Here is a 23,182-nt window from a genome sequence, read left to right on the forward strand (position 1 = left end):
TTGGATTTTGTTGAAGTTATCGCTGCGAAATTGCCTGGAATTTCAGCGCGTTTTGCGACATTCAAAACATCATGTTAAACCACGTTACAGCATGTCTGTAGCATGCAACAATGCCAAGTTTTGATTGTATTAAAGCTTTGGTTTAACGCCAAGTAACATCATGTTATCGTAGACTTAACTTGCAAAACTGCTTGTTTTGGTGGTGTTACAGCTTGCTTGTAACGTGATTAACATCATTTATACAACTCCTGCAATGCAACCGAGGGGTGGATTAAATCTAGTTGATTATTTTTAGACAAGTGAGAAATTAGAACGAACTACTTTGATTACACCAAAAATCACACGTGGATTATTCGAAGTAAGAATAAAGAGGGCTAAAAAATAATCAACACTAGAATTTATTTTTAGAACATTTGAAACCCAGACGATTGGACCCTGTTGCGGAAGAATACGTACAACGTTGACTCAAAACTGTAACAACAATGGCTGACGTGTATGAAGTACACGCATACCTCGCCAGGGCCCGTATGCATGAACTAGAAGTAAGAAACACTGGAAGTAGAGGCCTCTTTTCGAAGTGGGAACTCCCGAAGTCAACTTTCTAACACTGTTCACAATGCATGAACTGACTTGAACGCTAAAGTAGTGACAGCGAGAGTATTAAGGTCAAGGTCGGGGAAATTGGGGGAATCCCTACTAATACGCATGCGCACGTTTCTATCACCATGGCAGTCAACGAAAATGGCAAGGCACGTGTGCCGCTCAAAAAGAAAGTAGACACGGAGGGGCGTTCTGCACCTTTTTCAGATGGTGAAATTGCTGTACTCTTGACAAAAGTGTTTTACGAAAGAACGGTTATTCTGTCCAAATTTCAGAACGGTCTAACTGTTAAACATAAAGACGCTGTCTGGTCCAAAATTGCCAAAGAAGTGTCGGTCTCTCTCTCTCTCTCTCTCTCTCTCTCTCTCTCTCTCTCTCTCTCTCTCTCTCTCTCCCTCTCTCTCTCTTACGACACATGCACACACAGACAAACGTACACTCATGCACATACTGACACTATGACACAAGTGACACTGACGGCACACATAAACACACACACACACCACACACTGCACACACACACACGCGCGCGCGCTCGCGCGCACACATATACACACACACACGCACCCATACACGCACGCACACAGTCACAAACAAATAACCACACACTCACTCTCTCTCACTTTCTCTCATTCTCTCTCAATCTACACTCAGTCATACACACACTGAAACCATGATGACACAAGTGACACGTCACACACACACACACACACACACACACACACACACACACACACACACACACACACACACATACACACACACACACACACACACACACATACTCACCGTAGTGACACACATAATTATACACACGCGCGTACAGTTGAAAGTCAAGACATGATATGATTTTTTCAAAGCATAGGAAGGTTTCTTTTGCAAATGAATAAAATTAACACAGAGGCAAAACCCGGTTTTTGCAGCCGGAATGCAATTGCGGAGGCTTAAAAAGGAAAAGATTAATAAAAAAAATATATAGCTCCTGGCGGAACTTGAACCCGGAGCGAATGAACGAGAGTCCGGAACCGTTACCACTGCACTATGTTACTCGTGTAGAATAGAGGCATGATGAAAAAAGGCATTCTGAGTTATTCAGTCGTGCTGGTTTGAAAGCTCGCCACCTTCGCCGAATGACTCGAGCACGTTTTTTTCGGTCAGTAACTGATCGAACTGTCGCTTTTGAGTCACTCTGTTTTAAGCATTTCACCTAAATTAAACAAGAATGTCACAGTCCGTGTCTATGGTGCAAGGTAGGAGACCGTCTCATTGTAGCCAAGTTACGACAGTTGCTCGATTGACGCATTTCACGTCTTCGATATTCTGTCTGAGATCATTTCCCAATGAGCTGCCTTTAAAAACGGAATGTCCTGCAATTGTAGTATGCGCTGGAGGTTTCTTTTGGATGGGTAAGGACCCTTGAGATGCGATATCGTCGTATAATTATGTCAAGCGAGAGGCCCTTGACATTGGAAGTGGGAACTTCGAAAGCAAAGTTGCCAGCTACTCGGTATGCACGAGCTAAATTGAACGCCGAAGTAGTGGCTTCGAGAGTTCTGAGGTCAAGGTCGAGAAAATTGGGGGAATCCCAATTAGTGCGCATGCGTTTGTAAACGGTAGGCTTGGTGACCAGAAGAAACGAATCTCATCGCGAGTTCGTAAATGGGCAAACGTTGATCGCGCTGTAGCTTTTACTATAATTGTTGTTTTTAACTGGTTGAACGAAAGCTGTGATAATTGTCCTTAAATAGAATGACTGTCTATAATAATGATTTCGTTGACCAGAATGTTGGGGACAATAAAAAAAGGTTGTTTATGTGGTAGCGAAGTCGGTTAACTTAAAACTCTTTTTGTAGTGTTTTTTTTAATGATTGTGTATCGGTAAAACTGCTGGACAAAAATAGTTTGGTCAGAGCGAATGTTTGTGTTACTGGTAAATTTAAAAAGGCAGAACTCCATTTTTTGGGAATCAAGATATAAGGTGTAGTGAAAAGAAGATAAGTTCAGCGAATTTCATATTATATTGAGAAAATGTGTGTCCGAAGTTTTAAAACAGAAAAATTGTTGTACTTAGGTGTTTGTAAATTACGTTTGTCCTCGTTAATTGTGAAGAGGATGTATGTTTATATAAAGTTCAAAGTCAAGATTGGATTTTTGTAGCCTACGTGCGTGTGTGCATGTGTATTAGACATAATACATAGACATAGAACACTTTATTATCTCAATTACGATAAACTCGGGTGTGGTGAATCACAATAAACAGCATAAAACGTAAGAACATGAATAAAATATCAAGGCGCAAATATAGTCAGCTCATCATAGTGTGGGGAGTGGGTACACACACACACACACACACACACACATACACACACACACACCGTCGAACACACACATAACGTCGAACACACACACACACACACACACACACACACACCGTCGAACACACACACCGTCGAACACACACACACCGTCGAACACACACATAACATCGAAAACACACACACACACACACACAAACACACACACAAACACACACACAAACACACACACACAAACGCACAAACACACACACACACAAACACACACACACACACACACACACGGCACGCGCGAACACGCAAACAAACGTATGAAGGAACAGACGCACAATTATACCCGCACGCACGCACACACAGGCAGGAAGGCACTCGCACAAATACACACACACACACACACACACACATAAAGCAATGACAAAAAATATAGCAGAAACTTACACTTCAATACTCGAACACACACACACACACACACACGCACACGCACACAAACACACGCACGCACGCACACAAACACACACACACACACACACACACACACATGCACACAACGACGCCCATTATCATAGAAACACAGTAACCCCCTCGTATAAGCGGGAATGGAAGAGTGGTGGCCAATGACCCAGAACAAACAAAAGTCAAAGCTGGCAACTCAGGTTTGTATTCAGGGAAATTTGCACGAAATGCATGCAGAAGATACGACTTTTCCCTCTATTTTCTCTCTTTGGGAGCGTCAGCTCGGTTTGACATGAAAAACTGAAGAAAAGCCCTGCCTTTTTGCACTGAGAAACTGTGGAAGTAGCGTGTTTACTACTGGGTCTGGCTGTAGTACATTTACCCTCATTTACTTCCTCGTTAGCTTCCAAAGTAAACTCTTTTTTCGTCCCATGCATGCGAAAGTGAGGATGTACTTCCGATGTCAATAAAAACTTTAGAAGTAGTCGCAAAATACCCTGAGTTACTTCCTCGCTTTGCTTCGAGGTAAACCCTTTTTCCGGCCCATGCATACGAAAGTGAGGCAAGTACTTCCGATGTCACTCAAAACTTCGGGAGTTGTCGCGAACTTCCCCCATAAGCATACGGACCCAGGTTTGTTTCTGTGACTAGTCGACAGACGATGCCATTTGCTTTGTGTGTGTTTTTGTTGTTGCTTAACAGGCAACAAACCTTGCAAAGTTCAAGAAGCTGCAATCTGAAGCGACCTATCTCTGATTCTAGCAGACGATCTCTCCAATGTTTCACACAAAATCAGCAAACTCTCCTGTCACATAGAACGTCCATTGTATAGTGCAATGTTGAAATGAAGTTACCGGTCTGAAACATGTAGTCGTTTCTTCTGAGACAATCCTTGTTCTCTTATCATCTACAGATTTACCGCAGTCTTCACCACGCGAATTCACAACAGAAGTCAGACTTTCGAACATATACAATCTACGTAGGCAAGCACGATACGCCATGACGTCATATGATTCCTAGCATATTGACGTAATGCTAAACATCCGGTTATCCCGAGTTTTCTCCGTAATACATGTCCGTGGGTTTTTCAATGTTCGGTTATTTCCGCGGCTTCATGGGGAAAGGGAACCGTCGTCTGCTATCAACGACATGGACCATTCTGGTCCTTGTTGCTGACAAAAACATGATTTTAACACAGAATGTAATGTCAGAATAGCTATATAAACGCTATTGTGTTTTAATCGTAGCAATGGGGTCCGATATTTAGACCAGACAAGTATAATGCCGACGAGTCGGAGACTAAGAATAAAGTAAAAGAATAGGGACTATTTGAATGACGCGCATTTGACACTCTGAGTGATTAGGCTGAAATGAAATTGCGTACAAAATGTCGTCTGCATGACTGCATGTTCGACCCGTGTTGTTCGTTGTATAAATAGCTTAAACAATGACGACAACTCGTTGATTACTGGAAAATAAACCACTCGTGGGTATTTGCAGCCGCTTGGTAATTCACTCGTGTGCTCCGCACACTCGTGAATTACCAAGCGGCTGCAAATACCCACTCGTGGTTTATTTTCCAGTAATCAACTCGTGGTCATTGTTTAAGCTCTATTTAAAGATATAGTCTCCGCCAGTAAAAGGCCTTCAGATCGCCCTAAAAGCTTTACCATAAGATTCTGCGTGACGAATAATGTTACCACACAGAAGGACAAACTTAACTTTGCAGAATTAAAAGTTTGGGAAGTTGAATCAATTGTCGTAATATCAAAGGAAAATGCACTCTTGTGATGTGTTCCGTGGGTGATGTCCCTTGATTCGAGACAACATGGCGACTATCAGGGAACGTTTTGACGAATTGGAGACTGACCAGGTAAGTGTCGGATTTGTAGACCACAGGAAATGTTGTTTATAATCAAATAGGGCTTTCAATACAACAGTCAGTATTAGTGTAAAGGTTGATCCCAGCAGGACTGCAAAGAAATCTGTAAGGCGAGTCATTTCGAACCATTTGGTTGGTATGATGAGATGGATACCAGTAACTGAGTAAGTTCGTCAAACGGTAGATTCGTCACCGGTCCCCGGTAACTTCGCCACAGTAACTTCGCCACAGTAGTCCGAGCGCGGCTGTTATGTAATGGTAATACAACCTTGCACCTCCCCCCCCCCCCCCTTTCTCTCTCTCCCTCTCCCCCCTCTCTCTCTCTCTCTTTCTCTCTCCCCCTCCCCCTCTCTCTATCATGTGATGTTGTGCGTATTTATTTTGTATCTCTTTTTTCTTTGAGTAGGTGAAGTACACAATATAAAATGGCATTTTCATTCTCTCTCTCTCTCTCTCTCTCTCTCTCTTAAAAATGTGAATCTTGAATCTCTCTCTCTCTCTCTCTCTCTCTTAAAAATGTGAATCTTGAATCTCTCCCACAAATCAAACATCTGAAAGCATAAGCTCTAAGCATAAACACCCGCCCACCCTGCCGGTAACTTCGTCACCCGTGACGAATCTACCGTGTGACGAACTTACTGGTAGCCGATGAGATCACTTGTTTTCAGCTACTAGAGGCAGTAGAACGAGGACGTCAGCCGGCTTTGCATATGAGACAATGCCAAAAGGTGACGTTTTCATGTCAGTATGTCCCAAATGACATCACCAGTACATTTTTCATTCTATCTAATCTGTTTTCGTTCTATTTTTTCTAATAACATGCGTTAACAATTGATTGCCAACTGGAATGGAAGAGCACAAAAAGTGTAACTTGATATGTTATGTAGTTTCTTTAGAGGGAAAAACATCTTCCACTTTCATGTCAGTGTGTCCCATGCAACATACATTTGCCAAACAGCTATGTGCAAGTAGATTATTTGTTAGTGGTATAGAAAATACTGATCAACAATTAAAGTCAGTTTTCACATTCATTTTCTACCTATTTCTTATTTGTTTATTCTGTTGGCAATGGTGAAATGTCAGCAATCGTGTGTCATTCGGGACAGTAGACATGACACCTGACCTTTTGTCACTGTCTCATATGGTTTATCCCACACAAACTTAATACTGACTTTTCCCCTCCCCTCCAAAGTGCTGCTGATCGAACTTTGGATCATTGTAACGCTTGAAATTCGTGGAGAAACATCCAATCTGAAGTTAATTTTGGCTGACGTCTTTCCGATACGGCGATAGCTCAATCAGTGAATGTGTGCAGATCATGGATTGGAAAATCAAGGACTTGCCTTCTGAAATAATTATAAGACTCTGCATTTGCACTGTTACTCTTTTGATAATATATATATATAGATGCATGGTTTTTTTAGCTACAATTCATACCACTGGAATAAACACAACAGTAAACTAAAAGTAAAAGTGTGCTTTGCTTGCAAAAGTGAGTAGAACAGAAAATACTAATTATCACACCCATTTTAAAAGCAAAAATTCTACTCGCACTAGTAAAGCTTATGAGAGCTGAATTTTATTTGTTCAATGGGCAGTCGATAGAGAATGAATCATGCTCTTCAAAGTCAAGTGAGCTTTTCTTGATGATAATAGGTTTGATACAGATACTGTAAATTGAGTAAGGATGAAGTATGAGAACTGTAAACTCTTCTCGTTCCGTCTAGGCTATGGAAGTTTCGCTTCCAGCAGAACATGCTGTCCTTACTAGTGCTAGAGGGCGGCAGGAGAGGAAGAGGTGCGGACAGAAAGTGATCTGCTGAGGAACCAATTTGAAGGTAAATCAGGATTAGTTTTAGTCCTTTTCCTAGTACTTTCTATGCACGGGTTCACACACGCATACGTGTATACACAGAATCATGAATGACAATAGCACTTGCACAAATAGTTATATAAGAAATAATAGGGTGAACTTTGATGACAATAACAGAAGATATTATTTTCTTGGGTGAAGAGTATAATGGGGATTTCACAGTTATAATTATGGCAAGGATAGAAGTGTGCTGTGCATCTGTCTGTCAAAAGGGCCCACCAACATTTTGTTTCCTCTGAAGAGCAATATACCACAGTTGTGTGATATATAATTTTACGTGCAAGAATGCCTTTTGTAAAAAATAATTCTGATAACATGGTGAGACACACAGAAATGCAATAGACAACACCCTTGTGACATCATTGTTTATTTTGCTGTCATTAAAATGATCCATTCATTGTTATTATACATTCATCAGAATACTTTCCTATAATTTACATGGAATGTATCCTGTGAGGAAATACACAAGTACAGGTTGTAACAAAACTCTCTCCTCTGAATTGTTTAAGGTTTCAAGGGAAAATGTGCTAGATGTAATATGAGAACATTAGATGAGGTAAAATTTACAAACAATAAAAAAAAAGCAAGTGTGAAAAATCACACGTTGTCAATATAAAAAAATGAATGTGCTTTACAAAACTGTACTTTCTTTTCTTTTGAAATAGTCACTTTAAAATTTAAAAAACACACCATTGTTCATAAGAAATACTTTGCAAGTTTTGCTCATCGTTCAGGTTAGTGGTGTGTTATGACTCGTTTATGCCTGGTTCAAGCAGGCATAGTTGTAAAAATGGGTATTGACTGATTTAAAAGTGAAATAACAATCTTTCCACTTCCAGAAACTTATCCAGGAACCAGGCCAGGAGAAACTCCAAGCCCTAGCCTCTAAATGGTGAAGCTGAATGCTGGCCTTATGACAGTAAGTACCTAATCCTTGTGTGAGATTTGCTCTAAATCCTCTGCAAGTGCAAGCAGACAGTTGCCACAATAAAAATATTTTTAAAAAAAACCTCTGAAATAATTCTGTCTGAGAATAGGGTTAAAATAACAGTTTATAAACATAAATCAGAGAAAGTAACCTTACAAATAAGGGGGCATAAAAAAGAGGGTTTCTGTACAGTACATGGGTACACTGGGCACGAGCTATGAACAGGAAAGGTGTACCAGAATTCAAATGTCTTGGAGAAATGTGTACAAATGAGGCAAAACTCGCCTCTGACAAAATGGATATGATGCAAAACAACATGTTTAAATAATCAAGTATTAGAAGATTATTTCAAGGAGAGGGTGACATATATATGTGTCTCAAGAGACAATCATGTGCAATTCATTCCAAGAAGCTAAAGATATGTTACAGGTGCCTCTACACAAATATTCACAATGTCCCAGGACAGTCTTGTTTTACTAACCAGTGTCATCACTCATGTACATTTCTTCTTCTGTGTTCGATATAATCTATATTAAATTGCTTTCTGTTTTATATACCTGCCTCAACTCTGTTCTATCATACTGGAAAGCCTGTACCGTCACAGGTGTATATCCCCCCCCCCCTCCCCACACACACACACCAAGACATGCTCTATTACATAAATTACAATTTCTTCTTTCTCATTATTTTCTCCAATTTTCTTATTTTCTCCAATTTTCTTAAATTTGGTGCATATCTTTTTTAACAATTTTAATGTTTAAATCTGAATCAAGTTTTGTCACTGAAAGATGATTTTCTGTTTAGACTCCAGGATTTCGATGCACTGGGGGTTGGTGCTGGATGAGAGTTTCCTTTCACTTGCTTGGGCCCAGAGAAGCGACGCCCTCGTCCTGGAAGAAGCAGAAGAGGGAGACATCAATAAAACACAACACTATGCTGCTTACAGACAATTTATTTTGTGCAAATATGGTTATTTGGGAGAACGAGTCCAAATAGCCAGATACAGTTAATGTGTGTAGGCCATAAGGAAAAAATGTACCGATCCAGCAGGCCAGTACACAGGCTATATATGCTGGTCGCCTGTGCTAAGTACAGAGTTGTGTCAAAAGTCATGCATGTTGAAAAGGTGAATTTAGAGCGTAGGTTTAGATCACCCCAAAGAAAAATCACATAAACCAGTCTGGGTGGCCGGGTGGTAACGCACTTGCGCTCGAAAGCGAGAGGTTGCGAGTTCGACCCTGGGTCAGGGCGTTAGCAATTTTCTCCCCCCTTTCCTAACCTAGGCAGGGATGTCGTTAGGCGTCAGGCATAGACCGATTGAAAGGCTCAAATGTCCGATTCACATAGCAGCATGGCGGTCTGATGTCCTATCGTTTTGAACTAAGCGCTGTCATTCTCCGATAAGAACACCATTCCTTCAGACAGCGTGATATTCGATATTTTCCATTCAAGATACACATTGTCCAAAATTGACCGAGCACTCTCGCCTACAGGTGCACTGAGAAAAGTCGCTCTGGATTGGTCTATGCAACGGGCTCACAACGAGGCAAATCTCTTCACGATGGCGACGAAGAAAGCACGATTGCTGCGAGATATGAAAAAAGTTGTACTTCTTAAACTAGTAGACGATTCGGTCAGTGAAATCGTCAGAGAGAATGTAGTTATGATGGGAAATTTAGCTGGGGTAGTCCCTGAACCTTGAAAAGCGGTGGATCCCTCGGGTCACGTCGAAAACCACGCCGAGAAGATCAAAACACGCTACACGGCATCGCAGTGTAAACACCGCCGCCATCTTGGATAACGCGGCGGGCGGTGGGCGAGCATATACCAAAGCCGCTCGCCGAGTGCTTCGCGAGCGCTTTCCTGCACTGACCTAAGAAACGGCTTTTTGTCATTCGCACTGCGAGCGACCCGTGGCGAACCGCTCTGGGCAACTCGTCTCTGAAGTCGTGTAGTGCTGATCTTGCGTTTTTGGGAATTCCAAACCGTTTGCGATATGAGCCGTTTGGGTACAACCGTCTGCAGCACACTAAAGTTTAGGAGTACGGGAGACTACTCCAACTGACTATAAGTCTTGCGTCTGCTTTTGGTTTCAGTTTAAGAAATTTTGACGAAGCGCATTGAATTATGCCACCGAATTAAAACTAATAGGCCTGCCAAAGATCAACAAAAGCTGAAGACCTTTGGCTTTTCAACGGCATCCTGTGCAACGATTCGGTCAAAAACAGGTGAAAACGCGACGAGCGTCACAAGAATGACAGTGCCAATGACAGTGTCGCATTGGAAACTGACACAGCCACGGAAAGAGACGTTTTGTATTTTGGGACTGCTGCCGGAAGGAGACCGTAATATATGGTTTCATCACTGTCAACTGGTTACAGAAAAAATCGTCTGCTCCAGTGAGCGGCGAAACCAAACGGTTGATTATCACGTGACACTTTTGTCATATTTAGAGTTGTTTGCACAGTAAATACAGCCGCGAAAAATAGCTCGCTTGAAACTGTCTTACATATCAATTCCTTTGTAATTTATAAATTACAAAAAAAAACATGAAAAATCATTATCGACGATCTCGAATCTGCTTATTGTTCACAGAACCCACTGTATATTTACCACTGGGTTACATTTTCATTCCTATTTGCTGATGTGTAAAACTTTTTTTTGTACTGTGCACACTATTTACTCGAGTCAGTAGTTGCGGGTAAAATCTGATCCCTGTTTTGAATTTTGTGGAATCATTTTGCGACATATCGATAAAGTCACGAGACAAAGAACATCAACAAAGACCATATGGGCAATCATGTACATTTTTGCGGGGTGTAACGGAGATCGACTTTGTCTTTATAAGAATAGGAATCACATCATCTTAAACTCTACACATGGTGACAACTGCAACGCGTGTGTCACACAGCATGACAAATAAAAAAGAGCCCCTGCAGTGAATATTCCATGCTTAGTCCTATTTATCAGTTTTGGTGGCGCTGATTCGGCAAATGAAATGTTTTAATTATGTTGTGCTGGCTTGCAGCCCAAGAGAGATATTAAACAAAAGCAAATGTATTTCTTCAGGCCTAACCATCATAATGCCATTATATGCATGGTGATCTGTAAACTTTTGTTCTCTGTGCACAATGCATGTGTAAACATTTTGTTGTTCGCAGAACGCAGAACCAATTTCACATTTTAACCCTGAGGCTGGTTGTATACTGTCACCTGGTTGTCACGACACATGTCGCGCGACATACTGGCTGAGTCTGTTTGGTCGGTTCCGATTACCTCCCATGTAGGCGAAAACCTATAATATTATGACCGTTTTTTGTTATTTTTCTCTCTGTTAATTCACCAGTGGCTATGTAACATGTGTTACAGAATTGCACCAGTGTAAGAGTTAACATTTTATTTTTCACTCACATGTTTGCTGAAGTGTACAAATTTTGTTCCATTTAGTGCTGTTTTTTTCCCGTCTCAAGACATATATGGTGATGTGTTCAACTATTGTTCTCTGGGCACATTTTTTTGCACATTTATGTCCCTCACTTATGTCAATGTAGCCGCTAATTTGTTTAAGTCCAGTCAATCGTACAAACGTTTTATTGTGGGTGACTCGAGCTGTCGGGGTACTGCGACGAGATATCTTTCCCAATTATATGATTGGTGTTATATATTCTTTTACACATTTTAACTAGCATTCATCATCTTGGTTGAACTTGAAGCGTGACAAAATGATTTTGTCACATTGATTGAATTTTCAGACTGTCCACATTGACTGAAATCTAAGAAAAGGGCACAATTTAACGCTGTTTTATTCTTTCCCAATTATATGATTTGTTATTGTTCACAGAACCCACTGTATATTTACCACTGGGTTACTTTTTCATTCCTATTTGCTAATGTGTCAAACTTTTTTTTGTACTGTGCACACTATTTGCTCATTTAATGCTGTGTTTATGTGTTTGTTTCACTCCAGTCCCATGTGTCATATTTTCTGAGATTTCGGTCAATGTAGCCACTTTTTTTGTTTGGCCGCATTTAGCCTTTCCTTCGTAACTGTCTGTCTTCACCAAGCTGTAGATTCTTGCATTACTAATGGCGAGCAGCTATGCAAGAAAACAAAGAAAGTGTATTGAAGCGCCGAGCCGGGTAAAAAGAAAATATCACTACATTGACCGAAATTTCAGAAAGCGTCACATGTTTGCTGCTGTGTAAATGGTTTGCAGTTCATTGCACATTGAACGCTCCTTTTCTTAGGTTTGATGTTTTATCACATTTTGTTGTTCTGTGTGTGCTAGCGCTTTTTTGGGGTAACTTTGTCGCAATTACTTCTAAATTTAATATGTTACTGTTGTCACTGCACAAGTCATGGCCAATCCACCACTGTGCCCTTTTTTTATCTCTTCCAATAAATGTATGGCATTTTGTTCTGTAGGCGCTTGCCATTGCACATTGAACACGTTTTTGTTGTTGCTTATTCATAATTAACTCTGTAATTAATAAAGAAGAAAAAATCCCGTGCGGAGCACGGGTATTACTAGTAAATTATAATACATTACATAAAGCTCTAAATATGTAAAAATATCGGTTTCCTTGCCAGGCAAGGAAACTCAAGGCATCCTGTCAGGGAGAGAATGAGCTGAACTCATTTTGACCTGAGTTCAGGATGATGGTAGAGAGCATAGCAAATTTGAACAAACAGTCCCTGCTTTTGAATTTTTGAAGAAGTAGGAAAAATGTTTTTTCTTTGTATTTATCTAGACTTTCTACATTTAGAGTTTTTATTCAATCTATCCCGCAACTCACATTTTTTTAACAGTTTCCACAATTTGACTGAACTGATGTTTATTTTAACTTTAATTTGAACTATCATTTATTCGAGTCTGAAAGAGTTACAATGTGTCCTTTTTGCTGATCAAAAACTGTTATTATATGTACCTGAAATTTCAGTAGTTGGGGATGTTTCTCAGGAAGTATTTGCTCATCTTGTAGAGCCTTCAAAGCAGGTCTCCATGACTGCATACCCTAGGTCCCTGGTCATACGACAGCAGCCAAGAGTGCTCATTGACAACATGGTGCAGCTGTGGAAGTAATACAACAATGGCTCTGGGTTATTGAGATCTCTCAAACAGTGAAATTTAGAATCCAGACACTAGTTTCATGTTTTTCCCCCTTAAACTGTTCAGAGAGAATGTGTGGCTGTGGTCTTGAGATTTACATCAAATAAAATTGAACAATGCTCTTGTCAATTGAGTATATTTGTGTGCATTTGTTGTTTCATTTATTAATAATAATAATTGTCTTGTCCTCTAACTGTAACCATTTGTTTCTCCGCAAAAACGCAATAATAAAGAAAGAGACAAGTTATTTTCAAACCAATGGCAGCTTATGCAATCCCGGCCGATTTGCTTATACAAATAAATATTATATACACATGATCTTGATAGAAAACTAAACAAATTAAAAATATGACCACTCACCTGCACTCATTCTACGGCATGTATTTCTTTGAAACTAATTACATAGTCTAAATAACAAATGAAAACACAGGCACACACACACACACACTCTGACACACACACACACAATAAAACATCATTCACTCTTCCATTTCATTTGGTTCAGAGACAGCAATGTGCAAATTATAGATTTATTGACTTACACCGACTCCTCTACAGATGAAATTAAGAAACATCTGACTCCTGCATCACTGGTTGTCGTCCGCCAGTTGCCTTGATAGATGTAGAAGATTGCTGTTCTTGTGTCTTCGCATAGTAACTGGTAAATGAAAAAAAAGGTATGTGTGAGTTTTTGAATATATGCATCTGTGCACATACACATTACATAACATATCATACGCTATGTAAAGATGTAATTTTCTCCACATGATTTACACAAAGAAACCATGAAGAGCGTATGACTACATTTTAGGCCCCCTGCTATTTTATTTAATAATAGTTGGGAGGTACAGAACTCCTTCAGTCAAAGCATGGAGCGCCTCCTGCCAACTTCTCAAAAGATTGTAACACCTTCCTGGCTGAATAATTTGACAAATGTATACAAGTATTGAAGTAGGGAGTAATATATTCCTTTTTATATGCAGCTTACCTCACTGGAAGAATATTGAAAAATAAGTACAGGAATGTGATCTATGAGTATGAAATCTGAGAAAATCAGTTCATGAACAGGAGGGAGTCTTTAAATGGGAGTAAATTAACGAGGTTATGAAAACAAATTCTGAGTAAACAATGTCTTAAAATGGAAGGTCAAAGGAGTCTGAAAGTGGGGGGTCTTATAAAAGTGGGATCCACTGTATAAACACAAATGAATGATAAATATACAAAGGAACAATCACACCAACACGTACACACCCATCCCCTAAAAATAAAGCTTATTGTTGCGTACATTCTCCTGTTACTTCTCGAAGTTCTCCTCTTGTTATTTTTTGTTCTCATTTTCTAAAAGAGAACATGATGAATGTATTGAAAATCTGTCTGCATCCTCATGACTGTTCCCGTTTCACTTATGCCTCTTGGCTGCACACCGTCACATAATCAGCTGTTCCGAGCACAAATCCTGCTCGGCAATGTTTACAAATGATGTCTACGTCATAGTTTATAAATAGCAACAGAAACAATGGTGGCGCTAGACAGTCTCATACACCCGTGTACACAAAGCACAGCCATGTGTAAGTGATGTTAGACTCGCCTGGCGATAGGTTCTTGGCGTTACCCCCCCGCCCCCCTCCTAACAGTATAGCGCGGACCCTAGCGTGTCACTAGCAAAGCGGGCCTTACTCTCTGTATAGTGCGTTCACTGAGAATGCATCACTTTGTGTTCCGAAAACATAACAACTAGAATCAGCCGCCACAGCCAAAAAAAATACGTATGCATGCGCTCGCTTGATCAAGCATTCATTACATCGATACAGTACTTTGGTGCTTCGACAAGCAAGATGGACGATGATGAGTTTGATTTGAAACTTTCGTTTGAGTTGTTTCTTGACAACAAATCGTACGTGGAATCTGAACGATTTACTGAGGAAGATCTTCGCAATGAACTGTGTATCGCGGTGAAGAAAATGACAGTTCTGAGTTCGTCAAGTGACGGAATTTACGAAAGTGCACATGGATACATCATACAAACAGTGGCTGGTCCATTTTCGTGAAATGGCAGGACCAGCAAGCATTACTGATTAAAAATGTAATGAGGCTTCGGCCAGGAAAAAGTATAGATCTACACAACAAGAACTTGGATTGTCGTACTTACAAATCTAGCAGGATTTCTGCGAGCGCTTCAGTCATCGGCGGATTCTGCCCCAACGGTTACACTTGTAAACACTTTTACAACCTCCTGTATCCATCGTTCCCATTGATATCCTATGAATATGGTTCGCTTGTTGCGTTCTGCTGTAGTGTGTCGTCTGCGTCGCTTCCGTTCAGGTTCTGTCATTGGTTTCCTTTTCATTCTGGACTCAATTTCGTTGAGAAATGAACTAGCTCTTTGCGATACGTCCGGTTCGTCCGCCATTTTTTGCCAGTTGTCATGACAGCAGGCGAAAACCAGTCTTGACGGCCAATTTTAATCTTCAAATGGTGGAGAGCTCGGTCGCGACCAAATGCCAATTTACTCATTTTGATTTAATTATTTAGCATACTTCTGGTGCTTTATTGAGCAAACCGAGCCAGGTGCGTCTTAATTAAGGTACACTTGATTCCTCAAACTCTTCAAATCGGCCCGATTCGGCAAAAAACTCTCCAAGATGGCGGCGTGGAGACTCTATCTTTAAGCTCTATGTTATTGCTGGTTTAACATGCACAACCCCATGTTATGTTGGTGTTAAAGATTGCTCAAAAGCCTATTAACTCCATGTTATGTTGGTGTTAAAGCTTGCTCAAATGCCTATTAACACCATGTTAGTTGGTGTTAGGCTTGATTATTAATGTAAAAAAACACCATGTTATGACGTTCACATAATTGTTTTCACCTGGATGGAATTTTGTGGAAAAGAAAGCATGTTCTTTGGGAATTGTGTGCGGGTTTCATGCTTGGATATTGCAGTTTGCACGTTGCTGACTTGTCAAAGGTCAGTTTACATTTAACAATATTAGTTTTCAAATGCATCATCCTTCACACATTATGTAAACATCTTTAACATTAACACTTTGGTTGTAAAAGTATTGCACTTTATTCAAACAGGACAAAAACAAAAATGCTGATTCACAATGTACAATAGCAAAGGACTATTGTTTAGTGGAGACAGTGTTCATCCACACTATAATTGGATAAGCTAAAATAAATTATTTAAATCGGTGAAGGCCACACGAAATGAAAACACACTATCAGTAAATTACTTCTCTTGTGAGGGAGAGGGTCATACCCACAAAAGCCATGTCAGTTTTAGCCCATGTGAGTGTGTGTGGGGAGGGGGGGGGATGCCCTGTGAAAACATTGGCCATAGATATATTATTATATGTGAATTACTTTCCTTGGGTATGAACATTTATGAATGATTTACATGGGTGAAGGAAGGCTAAAGAAAATGAAAATCAGTAAATAACTAAATTACTTCCCTTGTGAGTGAGAACAGTCATGAATACCATGTTCCAACTTTTTGCTAAAAATTCGCCCACAATGTGACCTTCAAAGTTGAAAAGGGGTAACTGAACTTAATGTTTGGATGTCATCGAGTACAACATGTCAGTAAAGTTTGAAAGCCCTAGATTCATAAACATCTGAAAACTGCTCAACGTCTTTGCATCACGACACATTAATAAAAGTAAGAGTTAGTAACATTAACCTAACTGCTATGGTGAGGCAGTAATCACTCGTTGATGAAGAATTATTTAAATTCTGAATTTCAAACAAACAAAATACAGTGGGCCCCCCTCCAAACCCCCTTTTCAGGCCTCCAAGAATAAAAAAAAAAGGTCTTAAAAAGGAGGACATCTGCTTAATATATATGTAGGTAAATGTACAACAGGTTGTGAACAGAAAATCCCAAAACGTAAGGTCTTAAAAGCGGGGAAGTCTGAAAAGGAGGGGGAACCTAAAATGTGGCGATCATAACAACCATAATTTCTCTAACAAAGTTCATTCTGAAATCTTCTTCAGCGTTTGATTATGTTTGTTTATTTGGTGTTTAACGTCTTTTTGAACCACGAAGGTTATATCGCGACGGGAAAGGGGGGAGATGGGATAAAGCCACTTGTCAATTGTTTCTTGTTCACAAAAGCACTAATCAAAAATTTGCTCCAGGGGCTTGCAACGTAGTACAATATATTACCTTACTGGGAGAATGCAAGTTTCCAGTACAAAGGACTTAACATTTCTTACATACTGCTTAACTAAAATCTTTACAAACATTGACTATATTCTATACAAGAAACACTTAACAAGGGTAAAAGGAAAGTCGCCTCATACTACATGCTGGGGAGCATCGGATAAATTCTTTCTCGTCCCAACCAATATATATGGGACTCCCCCTAACCCGCGGGGGGTGTTTGATTATGGAGAGACTAAATCATCAGCTCAGATGTGGTCTTAACTCCTTGTCTCCCAGGTACGGATATATCCGTACCCACTCATTTGGCTCTATCTGACAAGGTATGGATATATATCTGTACACACAGTCACTATGTACATTGCATCTGTTCTCATTCGGCACATATCCGCATTCTACTAAGACTGTTAGCTTCAGTCGCTTCCTGTAACGTTGATCTAACGCCAGCATTCTAGGTTGATACAGTTTCTACAATTCTGACTGACCTGCTGCAGCACAGCTGGTCTCGGCTTAAAAAATCTTGGTCAACATAGGTGGGGTAAAGTTTTAAAATAAAGCGTCCTTCCAAAGTCGATGACAGGTCCCCAGAGTATTCACAAAATTATATGGTACTGGAAGCCTTGCATGGCGACGAAAAAGATGTCCACGCCTACATCAATCAATAGGAAGCTTATATAGCGCGTATTCCGTGGGTAGGGCCTACAGTTCTAAGCGCTTGTCGAAGAGTTGTCAACACAGGACTAACAAAGAAACTAACATCTACAGACGGACACGAACCCTATCACACACTAGCAAACCCTGATAAACATACAACAAACAACTGTTTAACAACAATGTACACATCAATAGCTAGGTCCAAACAAAATAATATTAAGCACAAAGAAAAAAACACCTCTCACAGAGCACAGCACAAGAATGTCTTTTGGGGCACAACACATCACGTCGAACATGAAAGTCGCAGCCAGCTACGGGAACAACTGAGTCTTCAACCTACTCTTGAACGTGTCGAGAGAGGGGCTCTGGCAAAGCTCAAGCGGCAGGCAGTTCCAGACGGAGGGGCCCGCGGAGGGGAATGCACGCTGACCAGCAGATGCGAGTTTCGAGCGAGGGATGTGAAGGCGGAGTGGGTCAGCAGCAGAACGAAAGGAGGGCTGGGTGTACAGGTTCAGGGAGGATTGAAGGTATTCGGGAGCAGAGTCGTTGAGACACTTGTAGACCAGAGTGGACAGTTTGTAGGAGATTCGGGTGTTGACAGGGAGCCAGTGCTAGGAGCGAAGTAAGGGGTGATGTGGTCTCGCTTTGTCTTCCTCAACGCCAGCCTGGCAGCAGCGTTCTGGACTAGTTGTAGGCCATGAATGGATGAGGCGGGGAGGCCAGCAGAAGGGAGTTGCAGTAGTCCAGACGACTGAAGATGAGGGAGACAACCAGCTTGACACAGGCGTCGTGGGTGAGGTAGCGACGGATGGAGGCGATGCGTCGTAGGTGGAAAAAGCAGGTCTTGATGATGAAGGAGATGTGTGTCTGCATGGAGAGAGTGGAGTCAAGAAAGACGCCAAGGCTCTTGACAGCAGGGGAGAATGGAACAGTCGCGTCATCCAGCTGGAGGTCGGTCACAGTGAGGGAAGCAATCTTCTGTCGTGTTCCAACGAGAAGGGCCTCCGTCTTCTCACTGTTCAGCTTCAACTTGTTCTCAGTCATCCAGTTCTTGATGTCAGTGAAACAACTGGAGATGGATCCAAGGAGATGGTCAACGTCCTCCGGCTTGGCGCTGTTCTGGAGCTACATGAAGAAGTATCCTTCACGGCTTCTGCGGAAACAGTCGGCTGGGGATGAGGACAGCAGCTAATGGGGAACCTATGTAAAACATATAGACAAGAACAAATATATGTCAATGGGAAAACAAAGAAAGAAGTAGAGAAGGAACTCCGCACCTTAACACAGTGAAAATGAAAAACACATGTGAATGTACTTATGTTTTAAATCTCCTCACCCCCCCCCCCCCCCCCCCCAATTCGCAGTCAAATATTGTAACAAAACATAACAATTTCTTTTGCTCTGATTTTGAAGTCCGAACCACAGTGAGTGCAGAAGGCGTACTTCTCCCCTTGATTTGAGGGCACAATACACAGAAATAGCTTGTGGTACTCTGGCCGATATTTTTGCAAATACAGCTTTTTCTTTTTCGTGATAGTTTTTTCTTCTTTTTCTTGAGGAGAATCTTTATCGACATCCGTTTCATGCTCGCGAACACTGCTGCCACGTTTTCTCGCAAACATTTCGCGTGGCCACGTGGCGTTCCTTTCCCGATCTTCAGTACAAAAGAGTGCCCGGTAGTTGTCTCCCCTGTCGCTCCTAAACCAGTGTGGGAATGATGCATACTTGTTTAGACCGTTTGGAATGCAGAAGATTATTGATGTTTCCAGCGGAAGAAATGTTTTGGAGACGGAAGAAAGCTTTGAAATTCGGAAGATTCTTCCGCCAAAAGCGGAAGGTAGGCAGGTCTGCGGAACCCTCAAGAGAACTGAGCTGTGCTAATATATAACTGCAGACATCCCTCAAGTTCAATATTGCAAGCCATTATACAGTCCTCATGAAGGCACATTCCTTACTGCTCACATGTGAAAACTAACATAAGTTTACAAGTGTGTATCTATTTAAAAAACAAACTAACAGCAGAGCAGGAGGGTTGAATAAAATCCTTACATTAGACTAGCAGATCTGTAGAATTCCAGGAGCCGAAATCCCAAGCCCTTGATATCTGCACTTTCAGTCTTGTACCTGGAATAGTATGAAGATAACATGTCATTGTCACCGTCAGTAAATCACTATATCAAAATTATCAATATCATATGATTACTTACTAAAATAACTTTATGAAGTGATCTAGCACTGTCAATGGCAATAGTATCATGACAGTTTGACAGTGAGATTACGATTAATCATCATCATTAACAAATAACATAGATTAGTTCTAATGTAGTACCTGTTTGTAGTGAACTTACCAGCAGGAGTATTGCATGTAATAATTATGCATTACTGAATCCATGCACCCACATAGTCTCTTACTAATTTGCAAAACCATAATGACTTCAAACCTCTGATGAATTACATAACTCATTTATGAAGAGTAGTTAATACTAATAGTTGTAGTATAAACCCAAGTTTGTGTGCGTGTTTGTATGTGTGGGTGGGGGTGTCGAGGGGGGGGGGGGGGGACGGTTACTGATGGTTCACCCACAAAAATGTACACTCACTAAGTAATGTCACTTAAAGTAACTATTTTCAAAGCTTCTTGCTTACCTTGGAATAGTGTCAAGCAGGTTATATGTTGTGTCTAGATCAGCCATCAGATCTTCACACTCACTGACTCAGCCTGCGAAAGCTGCAAACTGGACATGCCTGCAATTGTATCTTGAGCAACCAAGCTGTTGTTGCGGAGACAACGGAACCATGCTCAAGTCAGGTCCAACTGAAATAAAAGCATATTGTTAGCTGATAAATGATTTGGTCAAGCAAAACCATGCGGTATTTTTTTAATAAAATATTCAAATTTAGGCAAGCGATTCACAGAGAGCGGCGCGCTGTGCAGCGCGGCGATTCACAGAGCTAGGCGCGTTGTGCAGCGCAGCGATTCCCAGAGCGCGGCTATTGCTCTCACCAGCGCAGATTGTTGATGCGCTTTATTTTTGTACATGCATGATTAATATCAGCAACATTTTACACTCTTTCTTTGGACACTCAAAAGCAACTTCAGGGCTGCAAGACTACAACTTAGCACTTTATGCAGACTGAATATATACGCGTTCAAATCAACCGGGAAAAAACCCACGGTGACACCGATTAACAGTTCCGCGGCACTGTACTCGGATAATTGTTCAAAAACGTCATCCCAGTTTAAAAACTCAGCTCCTTTCCACATAGTAGAAGCCATTGCAATGACATGTAGTGATATGACTGCCAAGTATTCAAGGCCGGTGTCACGAACTGAAAACTCTGCCTGAACAATCCTTCTCATTGCGGTCAATGCGCATGCGCTAACATGGGGAGATTAATCAGGTCGTGAACAACCTAACCCTTACCCTTACCCTAATCCTAACCCTAATCCTAACCCATGGTTCGTTCGGTCAAAGGGTCGCATTTTTTAAGTCCAAGATTGGCGCATGCGCATTGACCGCAATGAGAAGGATTGTTCAGCAGAGGTAGGCACGTTTTTTCATCAACGCAGCGATATATGGTGAATTCAGTTGAAAGAGTGAGAGAGAGAGAATGGCTCAGCTCTGTTTTTCGTTTTATTGACAGTTTTATTTCTCAAATAGATCAGATAGATGTAGCTGTTGTAAACTTTGCGATTGTGAAGGAAATGTATCGGCAGAATACATCGTGAATCGCAGCGCTCCTCGTATCGCCGCGCGTTGTAAATCGCAACGCTGCACAACGCGCCGCGCGCTGTGAATCCACTTTGTTAAATGTATGTACATACCTCGCTGATGCAAAAATAATGTACAAGATTTTTATTTACTATTTGCATTTAACTGGTCATTCAAACTATAGCTTGTTTAAAGCTAGTAGTAGCAGTAGTAATGATTTAGTAAAATACTACTATAGTAGAAGTAGAACTCGAACTCCTATTGCTAGTAAATAGTAATTAGTGCACACAAGAACAACCATGGCAGTTGGCAATGGCACTGGCAGAATACGATCAAATATTATTATTAGCCTCACCATGGGTTGACGTCCCATCAAAATGAATCACTGAATGAATTAGGGACTGAATCAAACTTCAGAGACATCATTACAATTTTTCACAAAGACTGATTTTCAGCAAACAGCCATGTTTACCTGTACAAATGTATCAGTGCTATCACTATGACTATGAGTATGACAGTGTGGTCACTGGTAAGCTTAGTATTTGGTTCGAGCACAGGCGGAAGGTATCGTCCACTGGACCACCACTTTCATACTCATTCCGCTGCATTAATGCCAGACATCTGGATGACTTGTCCTACAAGTGCAGCGTAACCTACAGATACAGATACCTTCCGCCTGTGGTTCGAGACAGAGACAAAGTTGAAACTTAATTCGAGAAGCCAAACGGCTGACGAATACTTACGTATTTTGAGCAAAACCCACACACGTCGACCACAAGTTGATGTCTGCTGGAGTACGTAGTCATAAAAACGTCCATAAAGCTTGGTTTTGAAACGTTTCTTAGCACGAGTTAGATTTCGCCGCCATTTTCGATAATAACATTCTACTGCACATGCGCGCGCGACTTTACCAAACTATCGCCGGTGTCACGGCGTGAGTTTACACTGTCCTGAGTTTACGCAGTGGCCCCAATGCGCGTGCGTCGAAATATGCGTCACTTCCGCCATCGTGAATTTGCCGAACTCGAAGCCGGTTGTTTTCACTTTGAGTAAGGAAGACTGTGTCAATCACGTTTCAAGTTAAGTGATCATAACCCGCACGATGGAACAGTTCGCTGATCAGATGCTTTCTTTGAAACATTTTCTCCGAAATCACACACACCGAGGCAGAAACAAAACAAAAATACAGAACAGAAGAAAACAGAACAGAACCCCACCCAAAAACACCCACCACACTGGGGCGCATGCGGCGACTCTGGGAACCAAGGATGAGAGAGAGTAAACGTTCATTCAAGTTTTAAACACAAACATAAACAAGTCGCGTAAGGCGAAAATACAATATTTAGTCAAGTAGCTGCCATTTTTCAGCAAGACCGTATACTCGTAGCATCGTCAGTCCACCGCTCATGGCAAAGGCAGTGAAATTGACAAGAAGAGCGGGGTAGTAGTTGCGCTGAGAAGGATAGCACGCTTTTCTGTACCTCTCTTCG

General features: G+C 41.1%; 1 long non-coding RNA gene across 2 annotated transcripts; it reads left to right on the forward strand.

Moving 5' to 3' along the window:
- Positions 1–4,969: 4,969 nt before the first annotated feature.
- Positions 4,970–13,291, forward strand: LOC138954539 (uncharacterized). Of its 2 annotated transcripts, none has more exons than XR_011451882.1 (4): positions 4,970–5,241; positions 6,978–7,088; positions 7,963–8,042; positions 8,856–13,291. It is a non-coding gene; the product is annotated as an uncharacterized lncRNA (long non-coding RNA). The 2 variants fall into 2 exon arrangements; XR_011451883.1 differs by having other exon boundaries at positions 8,863–13,291.
- The last annotated feature ends 9,891 nt before the right edge of the window (positions 13,292–23,182 follow it).

This window comes from Littorina saxatilis, unplaced genomic scaffold (genome assembly GCF_037325665.1).
Source record: "Littorina saxatilis isolate snail1 unplaced genomic scaffold, US_GU_Lsax_2.0 scaffold_1283, whole genome shotgun sequence".
NCBI classification, from domain to species: Eukaryota; Metazoa; Mollusca; class Gastropoda; order Littorinimorpha; family Littorinidae; genus Littorina; species Littorina saxatilis.